Source organism: Xenopus laevis, chromosome 7S (assembly GCF_017654675.1).
Source record: "Xenopus laevis strain J_2021 chromosome 7S, Xenopus_laevis_v10.1, whole genome shotgun sequence".
In the NCBI taxonomy this organism is placed as follows: domain Eukaryota; kingdom Metazoa; phylum Chordata; class Amphibia; order Anura; family Pipidae; genus Xenopus; species Xenopus laevis.
In genome coordinates this window covers 96,687,763-96,708,321 of record NC_054384.1, presented here as the reverse complement: position 1 = coordinate 96,708,321, position 20,559 = coordinate 96,687,763, and the positions used below count along the sequence as shown (strand labels likewise).

Sequence of the window (20,559 nt, the reverse complement as noted above, 5' to 3'; positions counted from 1 at the left end):
ACTGGAGTTTTCACTGGACCCTTCAGATGAAGAGATGTTGATCGCAGAAAAATCAAACCTGCCTGATCAATATCAGGCCGATTTTTTAGGACACCCATCGGAAGCCCCTACACACTGGCAGATAAGCTGCTGAATCGGTCTAAAGGACTGATATTGGCAGCTTTAATCTGCCCGTGTATGGCCACCTTTAGAGATTTGGGGCAAAGTTAATTAAAGAGAAGATCATTTTTAATAAAAAGTCATTTTTAGTAAGTTATTTGGATTATTTGTCATCGCCAAAACAAATGTAATTCCATTATGTGTCTGGACTTCTGTTGTAGCATGTCTGCGGGAGACGGCTGTGTCTGAACTGGCAACCACGATGAAAAGATTTGTTCATTTTTGTTCATCATCATCAGTAGCCCAGCAATACAAAATCACATTCTCATGGTACTTTTCTCCTTAACCAAGATTCAGAAATCACCTCATTTTCTGCTGTAACATAAAATGAGCACTTGGTGTCAGTGTGCAGCCAGTATTAAAAAGAGTAAATGTGCCCCTGGACAATGATGAGGCAGATATGATAGTGGTGCTTAGTGCCTGTTTATAATATTAGAGGATGGGGTTGAACATAACACATGCTATTGAATAGTCCCCCATACAGCTTTATGTGTAGTTTGCTGACCAGCAGGGAACCTTGCACACTTAACATCTATTATTATGAAACGATAAATACAGAGTTGCAATTGGTCTAGTTGGTCTGGCACAGGAACAACGGGCACTCTTGACTTTTGTTCCTGGCCTATTAATACTGGTGAAATAAGGGCTATTCCACACGGGGAGATAGCGACGCATTTGCGGTCGCGGCGACAAAGCGCCGCGACAGTCGCCGCGACCGGCGCAGGCGACAGTTTTGTATGGGCGCCTATGTAAAAACGCCTGTGCTAACCACACGAGGCGATGCGCTTTTCAACAGTCGCCTGAAAATGCCTCGCCAGGCTTTTTCAGGCGACTGTTGAAAAGCGCATCGCCTCGTGTGGTTAGCACAGGCGTTTTTACATAGGCGCCCATACAAAACTGTCGCCTGCGCCGGTCGCGGCGACTGTCGCGGCGCTTTGTCGCCGCGACCGCAAACGCGTCGCTATCTCCCCGTGTGGACTAGCCCTAAGGGTGTACATTTTTAAGTCACTTCTAGTAGTTTGAATGCAGCCTTCTCTGGAGAAAATAGAACATGTTTGGTGCTTGATGTTGTGATTTAGAAGCCCGAGGCAAAACCAAGAGCTTAGAGCTGAGAGCCATGAATCTATCTACAGTGAAAAGAAATCATGTTTTTGAATCTTCTGCAGTTGTCACTGCTCGGATAAAAGACACTCGGTTTGAGTAGAATTTATTGCTTAAGAGGGGATAAACAGTAATGGTGGCACACAGGGAGATTAGTCGCCCAGCGACAAAGTTTAATGGACGTATATGTTGCAGCAAATACATTACATTACACAAGTCCAGGGAAGCTTAATAAAATAAAATAAAGTTGTTATATTGCCCTACACATGAGCCCAGTGTATAGTTTATGTGCCATATGTTAGGAAATGTAGGGGGGAAACCGGGTACCTCAAAAAAAAATGTACACTCTGTTGCAGCCTATCACCCTGAAAAAAGGAAAAGACGCCAGCGTTTTTTGGGAGTTAGAAAATTTTTCAACTAAATTTTGAGGAAGTCCTATCTACTTTATTGCACTTCCCCTGGTCTGAGGTGGCGAAGGCAAGTCTGGCGCAAGAGGTAACGTTCTTAGTGAATTTGCGTAGTTACGTCCATTCACCAGAGCGCAAATTCACCATGCGTTAGGGAGTGAAGTACCGCTAGAGTTTATCTCCTTCGCTAGCAAAGTTACGCCAGTGACCGTTAGTAAATCAGCGAAGTACCGAAATGACGTCAGTCACTTCGCCCTTTAGTAAATTTGCCACTTAATGTTTCAATTTCCATACTGTATTTCTACCAGGGGAACATTAACGATATGCTGATGGCCGTGGGACGGAAACCTTGAGCTAATAAATCTCTTTGAGTGGTGAAGTCATGTGAACGCGTTTTTTCCTTCTGAAAACAGCTATTTCTGGGGGTGGATTCCTAATATTGGCTCCCATTAAGAATAGGTACAACATGATAGATCAATGCCATTTATCATCCCACTTTACAGGAAAACCAACAACTGAATGAGTTTCCCTAACACTAACGGCATTTCAGGGGTCCTGCCCCAAGTGTTGCCTTACTCACCAAACTCAGTTTACCAAAAAAGTGCCACGATTTGCATGACGTTTACCAGCTACTCGGACAGAGCCCGCTATTATGTTTTTTGCACTCAGCATTTGTGTAAAGTAAATGAGCCCTGTGAAGTATCAGTTCGCGTAACAGAATAGACTGGAGGATACAATTGAATAATCGCTGCAGTGCCACGGAATATGGCATGTACTTGATGTATTACGTAAATAAAAAATGTATAAAGATTCATGTGATTCGTGTGTTACTTTTTAGCATTACTTGAGTTTTAATATGTGCCACAAATCAGACTGTTGCAGTAGAGTCCTTTCTTGTTTGCAACATAATATAGTAACATAGTAAATTAGGATGAAAAAAGAGACAAGTCCATAAAGTTCAACCTTTTTTTAATCTGCCCAACTGCAAGTTGATCCAGAGGAAGGCAAAAAACCCATCTGAAGCCTCTCCAATTTGCCTCAGAGGGGGAAAAATTCCTTCCTGACTCCAAACTGGCAATCGGACTAGTCCCTGGATCAACTTGTACTATGAGCTATCTCCCATAACCCTGTATTCCCTCACACCATCCAACCCCTTCTTAAAGCTATCTAATGTATCAGCCTGTACCACTGATTCAGGGAGACAATTCCACATCTTCACAGCTCTCACTGTAACAAACCCCTTCCCAATATTTAGGTGGAACCTCCTTTTCTTCTAATCGGAATGGGGGACCTCATGTCAGCTGGAAAGACCTACTGGTAAATAAAGCATTAGAGACATTATTATATGATCCCCTTATATATTTATACATAATTATCATATCATGCGCCTATTTATTCTCTGTACAAGTTGGTACTATTTCTATTTAACTGATTTGAGAATGGGCAAGGTTCTCCGTTGGCCCTAAGAGGCACAGGTGGGTGATTTGATAAGTGGTGATGCTTAAACGTGGCCATACACCATAAGATTTTAACATTTGAAGATCAACAACTGCATCACAACATTCAGACTAAAGTTGGCCAATCCTGTACAGACAAAGTTTTGTTTGATTTTACCATATGCGCTGTTGGCCCAAACAAACATACAACACAAACGTGGCTATATCATGTATAGCAATTAATTTGGTATCTGTCTGTTCGGTATGTGGGCTGATCAGTCATTGTATGGGCCATCTTAATAAAAGTAACTAATTAAATTAATTTCAGTATTTCTGCAGTACAGGTACGGCATCCATTATCCAGAACATTCGGTGTCTGTATAAAGGATCTTTCTTTGGATCTCTATACCTTAAGGGGCAGATTTATCAAAGGTCGAGGTGAATTTGCGAATGAAAAAAAATTTCGGGATATTTTTTGAGTACTTCAACTAGGGAATAGTCCAAATTCAAAAATTAGAATATCGAAATTTATCATGTACTGTTTCTTTAAAAATTCGACTTCGACCATTCGCCATCTAAAACCTGCCAATTGCGGTTTTAGCCTATGGGAGACCTCCTAGAACCTATTTGGAGTCAAATGATGGACTTTAAAAAATCAAAGTTTTTTGGGGGAAAAACTTGGAATCAAATTCGATCAAATGCGCTATTCCTTTGATTCGTACAATTCGAATTCAGCCGAATACAGACCTATTAGAACAAAAACAGACCAAAAAAAACCTTTAACTTAATTTCGGTTGCTCTTTTTGAATTAGAATTTCGAAGTTTTTTCAATTCGAAATTCGACCCTTGATAAATATGCCCCTAAATCTACTAAAAAAAAAATGAATTGAACCCGAAAAAAATTGTTTTGCCTTCAGTAAGGATTAATTATTTCTTAGTCTGGATCAAGTACAGTCTTCTTACTACAGGGGAAAAGAAATATTTTTTAAAAACTTGAATTATTTGCTTAAAATTGAGTCAATGGCAGCCGACATTCCCGAAATGCAGAGCTTTCTGGAGAACAGGTTTCAGATAACGGATCCCATACCTGTACCAACTTCTGAAACCAATATTCTGGGGGTGACACGTTTTCAAGGCAATACATTGTTTGTTGTAAAGGTATGGGACCACTTTTTCAAAACTCTTGGGACCTGGGGTTTTCCGGATAGTGGATTTTTCCGTAATTTGGGTCTTTATCTAGTCTACTAGAAAATCATGTAAACATTAAATAAACCCAGTAGGCTGGTGTTGCTTCTAATAAGGATTAATTATATCTTAGTTGGGATCAAGTACAAGCTACTGTTTTATTATTACAGAGAAAAAGGGAATCATTTTTAAATATTTTGATTATTTGTATGAAAACGAGTCATTAATTCAGAGCTTTCAGGATTACCCATACCTGTGCATGAATGTAAACTGATCTTTCTATGGTACTGACTGACAAAAACTGTCCATGGATGGCCACCCTAAGGCCATTTAAAGTTCTTGTACATTTAAAATTCCATGATCAATACAATTTCTTTCCAACACTCAATAAGCAGGATTATATTAAAAAATATATATATTTTCCCAGGAGGATTTTACATCTACATTGTCAGTGTAAATTGAATCTTGTAATCTTTTACGGTAAATGAGAAAATGGTGTGCCGTAATGCATTTCAGCAAGTCATCCCAGGTTAGAAATAACTCCACAAAGTAGGCAATCGATATGTGCATTTAACCCAATGGATCTTCCAAAGAAACTTGCACTGGTACCTATGGGCACCTATGACACCACTGACCAGCACTGCCTAAATCTGGTCAACCCAACTGTTCTACTGAGATAACTACTGACAGCCTTCGGCAGCAAAGGGGTTGTGCTGGGAACTGTAGTTCAAGAACAGCTGATGGGGGACACTGGATACCCCTTGTCTCGAAAAACACGTCCTACATACATATGATGCATGTATATAATATAAATATATATTTGTATGTAGTTCATCTTGAAACATGAGTAGACTTGACAGGCCCTGCCAAAATCCTTTCTGGCTTCCTCATCAGCCAACAGACCATGGCTGATACTTGGGGACTGCTGTTCTCATGCCTCCCATTGCTTTGCTTGCCCTTCTCCTTTCCCCTTCTCCCTCCCTCCTTACTCTGTATTTTTTTTTTCATCTCTCTCTCCCACCCTTCCCCCAACCATTCTGTAGAATTAAGTTCAAACATGACATTAATGGTTAGTACAAGTGTCACCAAGAGGAACCATCCTGTTGGTTTTCATAGCTCCGAGAACTTATTTATTCATTACTGCTTCAGAGTGGCACAGTCATTCGGAGCGGCTGCCAGCTGTGGGAGAAGAAGACCCATATGCGTGGAGGTGTTCCCAGGTCTACTCAAGCTCTCCAAAAGGCGACGGAACCAACTTTCTTCTTCCTTGCTCCAGGGTTCTACAGGGAGCCCCAGGGCTGCAGACTGAAGGTACCAAAGATATTAATAGGACACAATTACTTACAAAACTTCTCTAGGATTGTTACACTGCCAAATTCTATTTTATATAATAATAATGTCAATTTTAATGTTATTATTGAGCAATCTTATCTGAAACATTCAGATTTCACAGGGTGAGCATTCCAAGTTTTCTTCATTCCTTAAAGGGGAGTGATCGAGAAAATGAAAATATAATATAAGCTTCAGCTTACTGAAATAAGAAACTTTCTAAATACAATCAATTAAAAATTCTGTAGCGTTTCTGAAATAATCAGGTTTATGTTCACTATTCCTCTCTCAGCATCTGTTTCTCTTCATTCTCTCTTCAGGCAGGAATTGGGTGTCAGATAATCATTGATATTTAGATCCAGTATATCTTATAGGGGGGGCCAGCTCCCCAAACCATCACCAATTAATTTCCTATGTCAAACAGGATAGAGGTACAGGTATGGGACCTGTTATCCAGAATGCTCGGGACCTGGGGGTTTCCGGATAACGGATCTTTCCATAATTTGGGTCTTCATGCTTTAAGTCTACTAGAAATTAATTTAAACATTAAATAAACCCAATAGGCTGATTTTGCTTCCAATAAGGATTAATTATATCTCAGTTGGGATCAAGTACAAGCTACTGTTCTATTATTACAGAGAAAAAGGAAATCATTTTTAAAAATTTGGATTATTTGGATAAAGTGGAGTCTATGGGAGACAGCCATTCCGTAATTCGGAGCTTTCTGGATATCGGGTTTCCGGATAAGGGATCCCATACCTGTATCATACACCGGCACTACATTTATCCTGCCATTTGTTCTGGGGTTATTAACCATGGCACTGTATTTACACTACAATGTGTTCTGGGGTCATAATATATGGAACTGGCACTGTATTTATTCTGCCATGCATTCTATATAGGGTTGCCATCTGGCCGGATTTTACTAAAAATGATGCTAGATGCCAATGTTATTAATAGGAAAAAAACAGCAAGAATATAGGATGGCCGGTATTTTTTTCCAGAAAAGGTGGCAACCATAGTTTTATATGAAGCTGAAACTGTATTTGCATTACCGTGTGTTCTGGGGTACTATACTGTATATGGAATTGACACTTTATTTATCCTGTAATATAGAATGTAAGACTTTGCACTGCATTTATCCTGCCATTTGTTCTGGGGTTATTAACCAATACACTGTATTTACACTACCATGTGTTCTGGGGTCATAATATATGGAATTGGCACTGTGTTTATTCGGCCATGCGTTCTATATGAAGCGGAAACTTTATTTGCATTACCATGTGTTCTGGGGTACTATATATGGAATTGACACTGTATTTATCCTACAATATAGGATATATGACTTTGCACTGCACGTATGCTGTTATGTGTTCTGGGGTACTATACATGGAGCTGGCTCTAGGATGAAGGAATCTAAGTAGGCAATGTATTTAAATCCCTCAATAAACACATTTTTATGGTGCCATCTTGTTTACTATTCCACAGTTGCACTCCCTTTACAGCAAAAAAGTATAAGTCTGATTGGCACAATGGATATTCTTTTCCTCTTCATATAACAGCTGGAGGGCCTGCAGCCTGAATTGCCTAGAGGTCGAGATATCCAGGGGAACTCTTCCTTGTGCAAAACGATGGTCTTGTTTGTGTCTGGTTTGTACGGATGACATGATGCTTGTAGACTGATACAATGATGAGAAAGTGTGCAGTTGCAGGCAGTTCAGAGATCATTGCCCTGCTTTTCATACGGCTGAGATGGGCTTGCGTCAGCTGCTTGTGGCCTCGGGCGAGTCATTTTATCCTTGCCCCAGAAAACAAGACAAGTTGCGAGGCATTTAAAGGGCAAGGGCTGTTCAGTTTAGGATAAACAAGTAAACACTGACGGTTTATCTGATGTCTCTTTATTATAATTATATTAACACAACTAACAATATGTACATTATGAAACAAATGGTATGGACGCGGAGGTGAGAAATATTCCCGTGGTGTATTATGATATATATAATTATTAGGTAGGATGGGCAGCTGAGCTTACAATCTAATGATGCATAGATGTGTGGCATTGTAACCACATCCATCTGCCATCTCATAATAACCTACCTGCAAACATTAGTCCATCAATTTTAACCTTTTGAAGTATCCTATTTATATTGATCTGGAGGTAAATAAACAAACAAAGCCACTACACATTGGCTCACTTGATTAAACAACAAGGGAAACATTATTTCTGTCCCTGATATGACCATGGCCTTTCTCTCTTCTAGACCATGGGCATCTTCACTGGTCTTCCTGCAGAATCAGTCAGTACTATCTCCATAGCTACTACCTCCATGAATACTGTATATTGTAAAGAAGCCGTTTCTTTGTTGGAGGTCAAATCCCCTTGTCCCTGTATCAACCTTGAATTTATTTATTACTATTAATCATAAACAAGCCCAATTCTTCAAGCCTATTTTTATAAATTCTTCAATCCCTGTAAATATCTTGATTTTGTGTTTTTTTTAATAAGCCAGTGTCCAAAACTGGAGCCCATATTGATTGAACGTTCTAACCAAAGATTTCTACAATGACTTATATCCTTATCCCTTGCACTTATTTATGCAAGAGAAGATTTATTATGTAAAGCTAAACTTCTGGATTATTAAATAATACAGTTGAAAGAACACAAGGAGAATTTTGATGCCCAACAGCCTTGGGTAAAAAACAATGGCAAAGCCATACAAGCTTGAGTCATAGATTAAACTGCAATGTCTTCCTTTTTTTTAAACTACAGGTATGGGATTCATTACATAGAAACCCATTATCCAGAAAGCCCATTGGCACCATTTTATCAAAATAATCCAGATTTTTAAAAATGATTTTCTTATTCTCTATTATAATAAAACAGTAGCTTGTACTTAATCCAAACTAAAACATAATTAATCCTTATTGGAAACAAAACCAGCCTATTGAGTTTATTTAATGTTTATATGATTTTCTAGTAGATCCAATTTACGGAAATATCCATTATCTGGAAAACCTCTGGTCTCCAGCATTCTGGATAACAGGTTTCATACCTGTAGCAGAAAATAATATAAGCGTCTGTTGTAATGAAATCAGTTTTCCATTGACAAGCTACATCATTAGAGGTCGGTGTGCAACATGCACAATTTGCCTGATGCCGGTTCAGTAAGGGCTATCAATGCCTGATGCAGATGGATTTATTTAGCTGGGACTGAGTTATGGGTAAACCATCTTCCTGGCATTGGTCCGTCCTTCCTCAGGATCAGTTTTCAACACACAGGTAGAAAGCAAAGTCCTTGGATAAAGGAGACTGGGACCATGCATCTGAAATGTTTTGGAGCTTTAGTGGTGGGCAATATGGTGTTTCTTTTGAAGACCTAAGGCCGGTCTCGGAGTAGTATCTCTTCCTTGCAGCATTGGGATCTGAGTTCGGGGCACTATCAGTAAAGAGTATGTACAGTCTGTTCTCTCCGTGTCTCCATACAGACAGACAGGGTTGGACTTGGCCGTCGGGACACCGGGAAAAAAACCCGGTGGGTCCCAGCTCTTGTAGGCCCTGCTGGGCCAGACACGCTCCCTAGATAATCTCCCTGCCATCCTTCCGCAACCTCCCTTCTGGGCCACGGGGAAAAAAAAAAGTGCACGCCTGTCAAAATAAGCACACGCTCAGCGGGGGGCAGGGGTCTGGAGGGGGTCCTGGGACAGCAGCAGCGATGGGCCCCAGGCCCCCCAGTCCAGCCCTGCAAACAGGTTGATTCTTGATAAAATTGACTTTACTATTAGGGATGTAGCGAACGTCGGAAAAAAAGTTCGCGAACATATTCGCGAACTTGCGCAAAAATGCGAGCGGTTCGAGAACGGTTCGCGAACCCCATAGACTTCAATGGGAAGGCGAACTTTAACATCTAAAAAAGACATTTCTGGCCAGAAAAATGATTTTAAAGTTGTTTAAAGGGTGCAACGACCTGGACAGTGGCATGCCAGAGGGGGATCAAGGGCAAAAATGTATCTGAAAAATCTGCCTGTGTGTGCTTGGAAGAGATAGTGTAGGGGGAGAGCTGTTAGTGATTTCAGGGACAGATGATAGTAAGTTTGCTGGCTAGTAATCTGCTTGATACTGCTCTGTATTGGAGGGACAGAAGTCTGCAGGGATTTGAGGGACATTTTAGCTTAGGTAGCTTTGCTGGCTAGTAATCTACTGTTCTCTTTAAACAACTGCCATACGTTGACCTTGTAGGCATTGTTTGCCCAGTTTTTTTGGACGCAGCCACTGAAGCACAGTTGCCAGAAAAAATATGCCATATAAATGCTGAAAATAGTAATTTTTCGCCATACGTTGACCTTGTAGACATTGTTTGCCCAGTTTTTTTGGTTGCAGCCACTGAAGCACAGTTGCCAGAAAAAATATGCCATATAAATGCTGAAAATAGTCATTTTTTGCCATACGTTGACCTTGTAGGCATTGTTTGCCCAGTTTTTTTGGTCGCAGCCACTGAAGCACAGTTGCCAGAAAAAATATGCCATATAAATGCTGAAAATAGTCATTTTTTGCCATACGTTGACCTTGTAGGCATTGTTTGCCCAGTTTTTTTGGCCGCAGCCACTGAAGCACAGAGGCCAGAAAAAATATGCCATATAAATGCTGAAAATAGTCATTTTTTTGGTCGCAGCCACTGAAGCACAGTTGCCAGAAAAATTATGCCATATAAATGCTGAAAATATAAATTTTTTTGGTTGCAGCCACTGAAGCACAGAGGCCAGAAAAATTATGCCATATAAATGCTGAAAATATAAATTTTTTTGGTTGCAGCCACTGAAGCACAGAGGCCAGAAAAATTATGCCATATAAATGCTGAAAATATGCATTTTTTTGGTTGCAGCCACTGAAGCACAGAGGCCAGAAAAATTATACCATATAAATGCAGAAAATATGCATTTTTTTGGTCGCAGCCACTGAAGCACAGTTGCCAGAAAAATTATGCCATATAAATGCTGAAAATATAAATTTTTTTGGTTGCAGCCACTGAAGCACAGAGGCCAGAAAAATTATGCCATATAAATGCTGAAAATATAAATTTTTTTGGTTGCAGCCACTGAAGCACAGAGGCCAGAAAAATTATGCCATATAAATGCTGAAAATATGCATTTTTTTGGTTGCAGCCACTGAAGCACAGAGGCCAGAAAAATTATGCCATATAAATGCAGAAAATATGCATTTTTTTGGACGCAGCCACTGAAGCACAGTTGCCAGAAAAAATATGCCATATAAATGCTGAAAATAGTCATTTTTTGCCATACGTTGACCTTGTAGACATTGTTTGCCCAGTTTTTTTGGTTGCAGCCACTGAAGCACAGAGGCCAGAAAAAATTAAACCAGTAGGGTTTGCACCCTAGTTTGTAATGGTGGCGGAGGGAGGAGGACGCTAAAGGACAGCTGTGTGTGGAGTCATGAGGCTTGAAGAGAAGGACAGCTGCATAGAAGTCAGAACAAGTCTTCCGGCGTGCAGTAACCCTCCGAGATCCACCCCTCATTCATTTTAATAAAGGTCAGGTAATCGACACTTTTGTGACCTAGGCGAGTTCTCTTCTCAGTTACAATCCCTCCTGCTGCACTGAAGGTCCTTTCTGAGAGCACACTTGAGGCTGGACAAGACAAGAGGTTCATGGCAAATTGTGACAGCTCTGGCCACAGATCAAGCCTGCACACCCAGTAGTCCAGGGGTTCATCGCTCCTCAGAGTGTCGATATCTGCAGTTAATGCCAGGTAGTCCGCTACCTGCCGGTCGAGGCGTTCTTTGAGGGTGGATCCAGAAGGGTTGTGGCGCTGCCTTGGACTAAAAAACATTTGCATGTCTGACGTTACAGACTGGCCAAAGGGCTTTGTCCTTGCAGGTGTGCTCGTGGCAGGATTACTGGCACCTCTGCCCCTGGAATGTTGATGAGTTCCTGAAGTGACATCACCCTTAAAAGCATTGTACAACATGTTTTGCAGGCTGGTTTGTAAATGCCGCATCTTTTCGGACTTGTGGTATGTTGGTAACATTTCTGACACTTTATGCTTGTACCGAGGGTCTAGTAGCGTTGCGACCCAGTACAGGTCCTTCTCCTTAAGCCTCTTGATACGGGGGTCCTTCAACAGGCATGACAGCATGAAAGACCCCATTCTCACAAGGTTGGATGCAGAGCTATCCATCTCCGCTTCCTCATTATCAAGGACTGCATCATCCACGGTCTCCTCCCCCCAGCCACGTACAAGACCAGGGGTCCCCAAAAGGTCACCACTAGCCCCCTGGGAAGCCTGCTCCTGTTGGTCCTCCTCCTCCACAAAGCCACCTTCCTCCTCTGACTCCACTTCTGGCACCTCTCCCTGCGTTGCAGCAGGTGCCTGGGTTCGTTCTGGTGATTCCGACCAGAAATCGCGCGCTTCCAGCTCCTCGTCACGCTGGTCTACAGCCTCATCTGTCACTCGTCGCACGGCACGCTCCAGGAAGAAAGCGAAGGGTATTAGGTCGCTGATGGTGCCTTCGGTGCGACTGACCATATTTGTCACCTCTTCAAAAGGTCGCATGAGCCTGCAGGCATCGCGCATAAGCACCCAGTAACGGGGGAAAAAAATCCCCAGCTCTGCAGATCCAGTCCTACCACCCAGTTCAAAAAGGTACTCGTTGACGGCCCTTTGTTGTTGCAGCAGACGTTCCAACATAAGGAGCGTTGAATTCCAGCGAGTCTGGCTGTCAGAAATCAAACGCCTGACTGGCATGTTGTAGCGCTGCTGAATGTCAGCAAGGCGTGCCATGGCTGTGTAGGAACGTCTGAAATGGGCCGACACCTTTCTGGACTGGGTGAGAACGTCCTGGAATCCTGGGTACTTGGAGACAAAACGTTGGACTATTAAATTTAACACATGTGCCATGCAGGGCACATGTGTTAAATTGCCCAGTCTCAACGCTGCCAACAGATTGCTTCCATTGTCACACACCACTTTTCCGATCTGCAGTTGGTGTGGGGTCAGCCACCGATCGGCCTGTGACTGCAGAGATGACAGGAGTACAGATCCGGTATGGTTTTTGCTTTCCAGGCACGTCATCCCCAAGACAGCGTGACAACGGCGTACCTGGCACGTCGAATAGCCTAGGGGGAGCTGGGGGTGCACAGGTGTGGAGGAGGAGAAGGAGGACCCAGCAGCAGAGTAAGAAGAAGAAGAGGAAGAAGACGAGGTAGAGAGCGATGGAGGAGTAGAGGTGGTGGCAGAACCGCGTGCAATCCGTGGCGGTGACACCAACTCCACTGTTGTTGTTGAGCTACCCATTCCCTGCTTCCCAGCCATTACCAAGTTCACCCAGTGGGCAGTGTAGGTGACATACCTGCCCTGACCATGCTTGGAGGACCATGCGTCAGTAGTCATATGGACCTTTGGCCCAACACTAAGTGACAGAGATGCGGTAACTTGGCTCTGCACATGTTGGTACAGGTGTGGTATTCCCTTTTTAGAAAAAAAATTGCGGCTGGGTACCTTCCACTGCGGTGTCCCAATTGCTACAAATTTGCGGAAGGCCTCAGAGTCCACCAGCTGGTATGGTAAAAGCTGGCGGGCTAAGAGTGCAGACAAGCCAGCTGTCAGACGCCGGGCAAGGGGGTGACAGTCAGACATTGGCTTCTTACGCTCAAACATGGCCTTCACAGAAACTTGGCTGGTGGCAGATGACTGGGAATGGGAACAGGTGGTCAAGGTGGAAGGCGGAGTGGAGGGTGGTTCAGACGGGTCAAGGAGAGCAGAGGTAGAGCAGTAAGATGCTGGACCAGAAGGAGTGTGGCTTTTAGTTTGCCTGTTGCCTTTGAGGTGTTGCTCCCAAAGTGGTTTGTGCTTGCCGCTCATGTGCCTTCGCATAGAAGTTGTACCTATGTGGCTGTTGGGCTTACCAAGGCTCAGTTTCTGACTGCACTCATTGCAAATTACAATGCTTTTGTCAGAGGCACACACATTAAAAAAATCCCACACTGCTGACTTTTTGGAAGTGTGCGATCTGGCGGTAACAGTAGAAGTTGGCGGCATTGGCGGCAATGGCGGGTGCGTTGGCCGGCTGAACACAGGTGCCGATACATGTTGTTGCCCTACTGATCCCTGCGGGCTGTCCTCCCTGCTTTTTCTAAGTCTTATTCTCCTACTGCCTCTCTGACTCTCCGTCTCTCCATCTGAACTACCCTCCTCTTGCTCTCTTCTACTAGGCACCCACAAAACATCAATCTCCTCATCATCATTCTCCTCAGATGCATCAATTTCTTCTGACACATCACAGAAGGAAGCAGCAGCGGGGACCTCCTCCTCATCACTCATTATGTCCATCTCTATCGTGTTCTCTGCCAGAATTAAATCTGGTGTAACGTCCTCATCTCCTTCATCTTCTTCTGGCAATAATGGTTGCGCATTACTCAGTTCAAGAAACTCATGGGAAAATAACTCCTCTGACTCCAGTGAAGAAGGGGCACCGGTGGTGGAGGAAGTGTTACGTGGGGTGGCCATAGCAGTGGAGGATGAGGAGGATGTTGTGGTAAAGTTAGAAACGGTAGAGGATGGGGTGTGCTGTGTAAGCCAGTCAACTACCTCTTCAGCATTTTGGGAGTTCAGGGTCATTGGCTTTTTAAAACTGGGCAATTTGCTAGGGCCACAGGATTGCATAGCAGCACGGCCCCTAGCACGGCCTCTGCGTGGCGGCCTGCCTTTGCCTGGCATTATTTTTAAAAAAACAACAACAACAAAAACTCAGTTGGTTTTTCTGGAAACGATAATACACACAGCTAGATGGCAGTTTGAAGAAAACAGTGTGCAAATAATGCCTACAAGATCAACGTATACACTACTACAGCGGTGGATACGGATTACGTAAAATATATGAATGCTGCTTGAAAAAAAGTAACTCAAGTGGTTTTTCTAGAGACGATAATATTATCAATATTTAGACAAAATGTGAACAAGCTCACACAGCTAGATGGCGGTTTGAAGAAAACACTGTGCAAATAATGCCTACAAGGTCAACGTATACACTACTACAGCGGTGGATACGGATTACGTAAAATATATGAATGCTGCTTGAAAAAAAGTAACTCAAGTGGTTTTTCTAGAGACGATAATATTATCAATATTTAGACAAAATGTGAACAAGCTCACACAGCTAGATGGCGGTTTGAAGAAAACACTGTGCAAATAATGCCTACAAGGTCAACGTATACACTACTACAGCGGTGGATACGGATTACGTAAAATATATGAATGCTGCTTGAAAAAAAGTAACTCAAGTGGTTTTTCTAGAGACGATAATATTATCAATATTTAGACAAAATGTGAACAAGCTCACACAGCTAGATGGCGGTTTGAAGAAAACACTGTGCAAATAATGCCTACAAGGTCAACGTATACACTACTACAGCGGTGGATACGGATTACGTAAAATATATGAATGCTGCTTGAAAAAAAGTAACTCAAGTGGTTTTTCTAGAGACGATAATATTATCAATATTTAGACAAAATGTGAACAAGCTCACACAGCTAGATGGCGGTTTGAAGAAAACACTGTGCAAATACTGCCCACAAGATCAACGTATACACTACTACAGCGGTGGATACGGATTACGTAAAATATATGAATGCTGCTTGAAAAAAGTCACTCCGGTGTTTTTTCTGGAGACGGTAATATTATGGATATTTAGACAGAATGTGAACAAGGTCACACAGCTAGATGGCAGTTGGTTGAATAACACACTGGGCAAAAAATGCCTACAGGGCAAATAATGCCTAAAAGGTCAATTTATACACTAATACAGCGATGGATACGGATTACGTAAAATATATTATGGCTGCTTGAAAAAAGTCACTCCGGTGTTTTTTCTGGAGACGGTAATATTATGGATATTTAGACAGAATGTGAACAAGGTCACACAGCTAGATGGCAGTTGGTTGAATAACACACTGGGCAAAAAATGCCTACAGGGCAAATAATGCCTAAAAGGTCAATTTATACACTAATACAGCGATGGATACGGATTACGTAAAATATATTATGGCTGCTTGAAAAAGTCACTCCGGTGTTTTTTCTGGAGACGGTAATATTATGGATATTTAGACAGAATGTGAACAAGGTCACACAGCTAGATGGCAGTTGGTTGAATAACACACTGGGCAAAAAATGCCTACAGGGCAAATAATGCCTAAAAGGTCAATTTATACACTAATACAGCGATGGATACGGATTACGTAAAATATATTATGGCTGCTTGAAAAAAGTCACTCCGGTGTTTTTTCTGGAGACGGTAATATTATGGATATTTAGACAGAATGTGAACAAGGTCACACAGCTAGATGGCAGTTGGTTGAATAACACACTGGGCAAAAAATGCCTACAGGGCAAATAATGCCTAAAAGGTCAACTTATACACTACTACAGCGGTAGTAAAATAAAAAAAGTAAAATAAAAAAAAAATGAATATTAAAAAAAAAAAAATTAAAGTTGGTGCTGCTGAACTACTAGGAGCAGCAGATTAGCACACCAGTCCCACTCCCCAACACTGCTAGACTAATAGCACTGGGCTCTTATAGTAGTAGTAGTAGTAGTAGTAAAACAACAAAAAAATAAATAAAAGCAGTCCTTACAAGGACTACTGTTATTGCAGCAGTCAGCAGATGAGATCAGAAGCAGGACAGCTGCCCACTGCAGCTACATACAGAGCACTGCAGTAGAAGGTAGATTACTAGCCAGCAAAGCTACCTAAGCTTAAATGTCCCTCAAACCCCTGCAGACTTCTGTCCCTCCAATAACAGAGCAGTATCAAAACGATTACTAGCCAGCAAACTTTCAACTGTCCCTGAAATCACTAACAGGCAGCAGCTCTCTCCCTACACTATCTCTTCAGCACACACAGGCAGAGTGAAAAAACGCTGCAGGGCTTCGGTTTTTATAGGGAAGGGGAGTGGTCCAGGGGAGAGCTTCCTGATTGGCTGCCATGTACCTGCTGGTCTGGGGTGAGAGGGCAAAAAAAAGCGCCAACAATGGCGAACCCAAAATGGCGAACGTCGCGCGACGTTCGCGAACTTCCGGCGAGCGCGAACACCCGATGTTCGCGCGAACAAGTTCGCCGGCGAACAGTTCGCGCCATCTCTATTTACTATGTGTAAATGGGATATAGATCTTAGATTTTAAACTCCACTAGGGCAAGGCTGATGTATAATCTTCTTAAATGTGTTGGTGCAATATAAACAACAGATACTAAATAAATAACCTAGGCTGTATATCTATTCTGCACACCGATATTCCGGTTATAAAAAGAGTTAGACCCCTGACCGGGCCCAAAGTTCTTTGGCATCCATTGATCACACAAATAAAACCAAACCGTGAAACTATTCTAGTAAAATGCAGTTGACTTACTGACCACCAACCCCTGTATTCCTTCATAGTCTATAAGTTTATAGAAACGGTGCTCACTAAAAATGCTTGTTGTGGTACAGGAAATGCTTTGCGTGTTACAGATATAGGTCAGACGTCCTGAGCCTTTCTGGCAGTCCAGGTTGAGGTTTTTTTTTTTTTTTTTAAAAAAAATTATTTACAGCTACCAGTTAGAAAAAGTAGGCTAAAAGGAAATGGCTGTTACCATGGGATCGAATTCTGTCCTGCCTTGCTTTATGGCTGACATTGTAGTTTTTTTTATAAGAGAATTATGCCACAGGGTCATAGGTCTTATCAGAAATCCATTGTTAAAAGATTTAGAGCCTCCTGTTGATGGGATGCTGGCTTAAGCAACAAGTTGGGCATCGATGATTTAGACTTGCCAATGGGTCCATGGCAAATCCTCACGCAAAAAAGGAGTACAAAACGCTATTGAGAAGACCCACGGCCTGACCCGTGACCCGCAGAACCGCCGACCTGTGTCTATAACCGCACCCAGAACTTCTATTCGTAACCCGCAGGGTACCGCAGGTTATTGCGGGTAACCCGCGGGTACCTGACCCGCTGCAGGACTTTACCCTCTGCCCCCTGCATGCTCCAATATACCATTCTGGGTTACCCTTAGGGGGAATCCAGATGTGAATATTCTTTTTTGGTTTCATAACTATTAATGCATCTGATTTTAGTTGTCTCTCATACTGTGTTTAACTCCCCCCACTCCCATCAAGCCTAGCAAGCCATCTGCTGCCCAAGTAACATGACAGTTGCTGGGCATCAGGCTATGCTGGAGTGGTTAGAGGCACAGCTAGGCTCAAGGCCAAACAGTTCATTTTTCATTAGATTTTTTCAGCAAACCCAAACAATAGCTTTCTGCACTGGGCAGTTAAACCAATGAGTAGTTCCAAAAATAAGTTAAATGGATTAAATCTGCATTGTGGGGGAAAAACTGATTTTAGCACAGGAAACAGAATGGGAACTTGGGGACAAAATCGTTACACTTCTACGTGCACAGTCGCACAACCGACACATGCATTTGTTTGGCAAAGAAATCCATTTGGGTTAATACAGTATAATGTTACAGATATTTTTTGAGTTGATACATTTCTCAGCAGCATCTCTGGAGGGTATTAGCAACTATTGTATCAATTCTAACAGCTGCCTGTAATGAAACCCAGGGATTCTGCTCAGCAGGGACAAAGATAACAAATGTATCAACTAAATGTATCCATTTAAAACAGTTTACAGGGTCAGCGACCCCCCCCCATCTCAGAGCTGCTGAAGAAGGTGAAAAATGACACTTTACACTTCAATATTAGAAAAACTGTCCCATATAGAAAATAGACAAGAACGGAATTAAGACAGATATTAAATGCCCAAAGCAAACATGCCATGATCAAGCTGAAACAAAAGTATTATGAATTTGGAAACAAGTCAGGGAGACTGTTAGCCACGGCCCTGAAAAATAGACAAAATCTCTCATATACACATAAAATTACTGACAAACAGGGAAACATACAGATCTTACCGTCAAAAATAGCTGAGACTTTTAAACAGTATTATCAGGACTTGTATAATATCCCCCAAACTATGACTCAAAATGCATTGGAAGTGAGAATTGGAACTTATTTAGCAAAACACCCCCAACCAGGCATTGACGGTAATCTCCTTAGAGAATTGAGTGTCCCATTTCAAAAACAGGAAGTACTGACTGCTATCAAAAATTTAAAACTACACAAATCCCCGGGACCTGACGGATATACTGGAAAGTTCTACAAGGTTTTTTCTGCTCAATTGGCCCCTCTTTTTCTCGATTTTATTAATGAGATTGATGAGAAGCATCCCTTGAACAAGGAGGCTTTACTCGCCTATATTATAGTCATCCCTAAACCGGGCAAAGATGCCACACTTTGTGGTAACTATAGACCTATATCTCTATTGAACATTGACCTGAAATTATATACCAAAATTATAGCACAGAGACTTAATCCACTCCTCCCACTTTGGATACATGATGACCAGGTAGGCTTTGTCAAGGGGAGAGAGGGCAAGGAGAATACCATGAAAATTCTTAATCTGATTAGTTGGGCGAAGGCTCATCGAATGCCTTCTCTGCTCCTCTCCACGGATGCGGAGAATGCGTTTGATAGAGTTAATTGGACATTCCTCAAACTAGTGTTAGAGGGGACTGGAATAGAGAAGCCTTTTAGGGATAAAATTATGGCGGTTTACTCGAATCCCTCAGCCAAAGTACGGCTAAATGGTATTCTTTCTGATAATTTTGATATAACGAACGGAACCCGACAAGGATGCCCGTTATCCCCGTTATTATACGTTCTCTGTATGGAACATCTATTGATAGCACTCCGAAACAATCCAGACATCTCAGGGATGACTATAGACACACGGGTATATAAACTTGCTGCATTTGCAGATGACCTCCTATCAGTCATAACCAACCCACATATTTCGATGCCCAATGCTATTAAGGAACTTGCGATTTATGGCGAACTTTCCAATTATAAAATTAATATGGCTAAATCTGAAGCCCTTCCTATTTATATGCAGCACTCTTCGGTTCACCAATTAAGGGCTAATTTCAAATTTCAACTTTCAATGGCAAATGGAGAAAATTAAATACCTGGGTGTCTATATTCCTCATGACCTAGACAAAGTATATATTTACAATTATAAACCTATGGTTGATACAGTGGCTTCTTTGCTGAAAGAATGGGACAAAACTCACTTCACATGGACAGGTAGAATAGCTATTGTGAAAATGTCAATTTTGCCTAAGATATTATACCTGTTTCAAACTTTGCCTGTCTTGGTTCCCAGGGGATTTTTTCTCTCTCTTAATACAATAATTAGCAAATTTGCGTGGGCTAATAAACATCCTAGGATTTGCAGGCCTATATTATATCTACCTAAAGGAAGAGGCGGATTGGGCCTGCCTGACTGTTTTTCATATTACCAAGCATGTTTATTAGCGAAATTGGTTGAACATTCTAATGCTCATTCAACGAAACAATGGAAACGTATAGAGTATAATGGAGTCAAATTCCCTGTCAATAACATTCTTTGGAACAAGGGGAAACATGTGGCGCTCAACCTGAAAGGCAATCCCCAAACGTCAGCCTTAGAGCAATTCTGGTACAAATTTAACCAAACATATCAGCTTATTCCGTACCCCTCTCCGCTATTTACCCTGAGTCAAAACCTTGATTTTATGCCAGGGATTCTGGATAAGGGAATGGCTTCTGCATTTGGGATACATAACCTACAGCTGAAACATATCCTTAAAACGGATACCTCTATATCCTCTATCGAAGACTCCAAACTTAATTGGGATGAGAGGGATCACTGGAGATATTACCAAATCCAACACTTTTTACAACTAAACCCAATGCTCCAACAAGCCAATCGAACATTAACTGAGTTTGAAACTCTTTGTGATAAAAAAAACTGTTCCGCATCATTTAATTTCATTGCTTTACAAGCTGATAATAC

The 20,559-nt window shown here is 41.9% G+C and overlaps 1 protein-coding gene across 1 annotated transcript in view; it reads left to right on the top strand.

Annotated features, from left to right (window-relative positions):
• Positions 1-5,424: 5,424 nt before the first annotated feature.
• Positions 5,425-20,559, top strand: part of LOC108697776 (paired box protein Pax-6) — a 50,425-nt gene continuing 35,290 nt past the window's right edge. Inside the window, exon 1 of the mRNA XM_018228146.2 lies at positions 5,425-5,599. The gene's annotated coding sequence lies outside the window, so the exon portion shown is untranslated. The remainder of the gene's footprint in view (positions 5,600-20,559) is intronic.